A 5,593-nucleotide genomic window follows, 5' to 3' on the forward strand; every position below is an offset into this window, starting at 1 on the left:
CTATCTAGACTTTTCAAAATGATAAAACGAATGAAAGAAATTGAATTCATGCTTGGTAGTCTCTTATATTAAAATGCTGTAACCCTGTGCTCTGTGACTTGTATTTCGTGAAATTGTGTCAAAGTGAATCGTGTTTGAATCAATTTTCCAAATTACATTACGGCTCCATTAAAACAAATCTCCAAAGGCAAGTGAGAGACATCTATGCTCCGTTACGAAGTTAACGGTGAAACACTACTTCCGCAGTGTACCGGATGGAGTGCGCAAGTTGCAATGAGCATGAGCATGATTGGGCGCCCACGATTGCTATGCTACCCCTTTATTGTCAGGTCAGCTGTAGTTACCATGATGATGATGAATTCTGAAAAACTTCATGTTAGGCTACTTATCAGCACATGTATTTTTATTAGTGTGGTATTCGCGTGTGTCAAGCACGAAGGTGTAAACTAGACTGCGCTATGTTCACTGCGTCGTATAACACGAACTTACTGTTGCACTACTACTTAGCTAAACTGCCGTGAATCGCATATCTGTCCCATCTTTGCTGGGTTTCCTATTCATATGGGACAAATATGCGATTCACGGCAGTAAAGGGGCTCACTTGGACTGTTCTTTATAGGTGGGACATAGAACAGATCAATATGATGTAGTGTACATATTAAGCGAGGCATCGATCACCACAATTAGTTAAAATAATTCAACTTTCGTGTTGCTTATCGAAAGTAAATCTATTTTATAATCCAAAAAATCTAACTATCTGCGGTTAAAATATGTTATAACGTTTTAATCAGCATTTTCAAATTGACGTCCTATATGCTTTTTATGTGAAAAGCCTCCTTTTTGTTTTCGCGTTACCGTCAGGGCCAATTTGGAAGCTCCATTACTGCTAAATACACAGGATTTTGTTTTTACACGATTTTTTTTCGCTCGTATTTTTGATCGTGTGACTTCAATTTGCCACCAATCTCTTCGCAACACGTTTCAAAAAATCCAGAATAAATCAAATAAAAATCACATGATAATTGATATACGTTAAACATTTAGGATGAGTGGAAAATTGAGAAAATGTAAATCGTGTAAAAACAGAATCCAGTGTATTCAAATCGAACAAAGCCCCAGGATCGCGAAAACGCAGCCATCTTGGAAAGGAAGCGAGTTTTGATCTAGCGTGAAAATTCAAAAAAAAATATTGTAATCGGTGAAAATAAATTAGTTTCGAGTGTCGAAAGAAAAACTTAGATACTAGTAAAGCGATTAAGTGAAATAGTAGTAAGGATGCCGGCCGGAGAGGACCCCGGTGGAGGGGCAAACTCAATCGGCCAAAAACCAAGGACAACGTACACATACAACAATAAGGACAATGGACCCTATCGTGTGATGGTGGAGCTAACAGACAACAAAGAAGGAACACTGGAAATAAACAAACTTTCGTTTGGAAAACTCCTGAACAAGAAAGCGGAATACAAACAAAGTGTGATTAACGTTAAGCCACTTGGACGAAGGAAGCTGATGGTATTGGCAAAAACAGCACAAACGGCTAATCAGATGCAGGAAGACAAGTCGCTAAAACAACAAAACTACACAGTGTACATTCCGAAACACTTCCTAACGGTATCCGGGGTTATATCCGGAGTTCCAATTGAGATGACACCGGAGGAAATACAGGAAAACATCAAAAGTACAGTCCCAATATTGGAAGTGACACGGCTCCACCGTTACGACAAGGGAATGAAAATACCAGCCACACGCATCGGAGTAACGTTCCGTAGCAACCAACTACCGAAGGAAGTGAGAATGTTCTGTTGCACCAACACCGTACAGCCCTTCGTAAGCAAGGCAGTATTTTGCACGAAGTGCTTGCGATACAACCATCGCACACAAAATTGTCGATCAAGACAACGGTGCCACGTTTGTACCGAGGCCCATGAAGAAAAGGGATACCAAGACTGCCAGAAAACAATTAAATGTCTGCATTGCAAAACGGAAGGAAAGCATCAAACCGGGGACTTTGTATGCCCTGAAAGAAAACGACAAAACAACTTGAAGATAATCTTGTCAAAAACCAACATGACGATGCTGGAAGCAAGAGAAGAGTATCCCATTTACACTGAAAATCAGTACAGCGTGCTGGAAAACATCGAGGAGTACCCCGCGTTGCCGGAGACATTCGCCGAAGTCAGTGCGAGCACACAAAGACAGACAACCAGAACCCGGACATCTCACAACTCTAAGAGGACATCAGATGAAGTCAACATCGGTGAAATCATCCCGATATACAACGAAACGAAGAAACGAAGGAACCACGACGAAGAGAACGGAGTAGCCCTCTTCAACCGTTACCGAGTGAACGAGTTGGAGAAATGGCAGTGGAAAATGAATCAAATCCAGCGAACCACACAAGAACAGGAAAGAGCGTCGGACGGAGCAGAATACACCGAAACGGAACAAGGGGCGGATTGCTCACAGGTAAGCCAGTCAGTTGTCACAAACACAAGAATACGAAAAGACTATGATAAACATTCGAAAGTAATAAATACATAATTAGCCAATGAAACCAATTAAAATACTGCAGTGTAACATCCAAAGCATCACAAAAAATAAAACTGAATTAGTACGAGTGTTAATAAAAGAAGAATTTGATGTAGCATTAATATCAGAAAGTTGGACTAAGAAAGAGTTGGAGAATAATAAATACACGATACCTAGTTACAACAACTACTACAGCTCAAGAGAAGACGGATATGGAGGAGCGATGCTGATTATCCATAGGTCGCTGAACAGCAGGAATATCCAGATGAAGAGTACGAGGAACATACAGGCGGTGGGAAGATACATAACCAACTTGGAGCTGGCCGTAGTGTCGATCTATGCGGCCCCTGGAGCCGGAGTAGCTGAATTCAAAGAAAGCATCCAAGAAATTTTACGAGAAGTAAGTGCATTTAAAAATATCATCGTGGGTGGAGATATGAACGCACATAACAAGCTGTGGGATGAACACCACGCAGACAACAAAGGGGAAGCGTTGTTCGATTTAATCATGAATGAAAACCTTATCCTTCTGAACGATAGACAACCTACCTTCATACCAGCGGAGCTAAACAAACGTTCGTCGACCATAGACTTGGTCTTTTGCTCTCCAGCAATATACCAACAAACGGAAATGCAAATCTTAGACTACGGAATCGGAAGCAGACACTTGGCGATACAAACAACCATCGATCAAGAAGTCAGAAAAAAGGAGGGAAAATCATCAACAAGAAAAAGCTGCTGGAAGGTGTACGCAAATTGGAGTTGGCCGAAGCGAGCAGTTTGAAAGAAATGCAGAACGAGACCAAGAGATTAATCAAGAACTGTAAGCAGAAAAATAGATACGAACCAAAGTACTGGTGGAGTGTAGAAGTTGAGGAATCGTGGAAAAACAAAAACGAGGCTAGAAGAAGGTTCAACCGCACCGGTGCACTAGAAGACCTAATCGAGATGAAGAGAAGGGAATGTATGTTCAACAATAAGAAAAGGGACCTCATGAAGGAAAAAATCCAGGATTTTGCCGCTAGTATAGACCCTAGCACAAACTCCAAAGTCCTATGGCAGAAGATTGGCACACTCACGGGCAAAAAGAAGAAATACAACAACCCGACAATACCCCAGGATAGAAGAAGCATGGAAGAGTTTCTAGAGAATCATTTCCCTAGAGGAGAAAGCTACCCGGAACGGCTGGTAGTCCTAGTGACCGAAGACATCTTGGATACAGAGAAATGGAACCAAATCTTAGATCGCAGGAAAAAAAACATCAGCACCAGGAACAGATGGAATTACGTATGAAATGCTAAAAAACATCAAACCAGACATTCGAGATATGCTAATAACTGAGTTAAACGCTATGTGGAAGACAGGGCGAATAGAAGAATCGCTGAAAATTATCAAGGTTGTTCCGATACCAAAACCAGGACGGGATCCAGAAATCATCGACAACCTCAGACCAATAGCAATGCTCAACGTCTTACTCAAAATTATCAATGCTGCGGTATTGACGAAGGTAGAGAGCCACCTAAGCAACAACGAAATCTTGCCAGCTACATCATTCGGGTTCCGAAGGCACCGATCCACGTCTACAGCACTAAGCTACATAACAAATAAAGTAGCCAACATAAAAAGAGGAAAGCGGATAGCAGCAATAATATTTTTGGATTTAAGCAACGCTTATAACTCCGTGGTAACAAGCACACTTGAAAGCATTCTGCATAAAATTGGAATGCCCCCAGCAGTTTGCGCGTGGATCTACACATTTCTGTTGGACAGGAAAATACAGGTACAATCAACTTCAGGGACCGTGACCCGTAGTGTGAACGATGGCCTTCCACAGGGAGATGTGCTATCTCCTACACTGTTTAATGTGTATACGACAGCACTCCACGAGATACGCGTTGAAGGAACGGAGCTGGTACAATTTGCGGACGACTTCTCGGCAGTCATAGAAGGAAACTCCCTCGAAATGGTAAACCAGAGAGCACAAGAATTCCTTAACCAATTCGAAACAAGGGCCAATGATCTGAATTTAAAAATCAACCCTGAAAAAACCAAAGCTATGCTTTTCCAATTAAACAACAAAGTGCTTAAACTCAAAATTAATGGACTCGACATTGAAACGGTGAACCTGCACAAACATCTTGGTATGTATTTTGACAGGGGCTTCAAGTTTGGAGCGCACGTCAGAGATATGAAGAGAAAGAATGAGAAGTTCCCGCCCACTTCCTCTGCCTGGATTGTCGTTGACAATGTCACATCGGAACAGCTAGTTCCGATTTTCACCCAACTGACAAGGCGCCTACGCGGTTGCAGAACACGCTTCGACCAGATCTTCACAGGAACGCACCTGAAGCCCGAGGTGAGTGTACATATTCCGGGTTTCCGTGTGGTGAGACTCGATCGGTCCAACAGCAGGGGAGGAGGTGTGGCTATCGCACTGAGGAACAACGTCAATTATCGTCTGCTGCCAAGTCTGCAGCTCAAGATCATCGAGGCCGTTGGGGTAGAAGTCACCACTTCCGTCGGAGTAATCACCCTCATCGTGGCCTACTGCCCAACTCAAGCCAAGGAGATCGATGGTACATCGGCCGCCCTTCGGAGGGACATTGTCAAGCTTACGCGGCGGGAAGGTCAGTACATCATTGCCGGTGACCTGAACGCGAAGCATCAAGCCTGGGGCAACAGTCGCGGCAATCGAAACGGTGCCATCTGGAGCAACGACATGGAGGAAGGTCACTTCACGATCCTGAGCCCGGATTCCCCCACTCAGTCCGGAGTCCACGCAACGTTAGACCTGTACATAACCAATCACAATCACAATCCGATCGTGCACCAGGAGCTCAGCTCGGATCACTATCCGGTGGTGGCCGAAATCTCCAGATGAAACTACCATTGAGCGAACTAGCAGCGGTTCCAGCAGTTCGTTGATACAACCATCGGCTACGAGGTGCTTCCGTAGACGCCAGAAAGTATCGACTGCCACCTGTGCGCCATCGAAGAGGTAATCTCGGTGGCCAGAGAGCATTATGTTCCAACGGTTCGGCAGGTAAGCAACACCCTAACCATT

This window comes from Armigeres subalbatus, chromosome 3, assembly GCF_024139115.2.
Source record: "Armigeres subalbatus isolate Guangzhou_Male chromosome 3, GZ_Asu_2, whole genome shotgun sequence".
NCBI classification, from domain to species: domain Eukaryota; kingdom Metazoa; phylum Arthropoda; class Insecta; order Diptera; family Culicidae; genus Armigeres; species Armigeres subalbatus.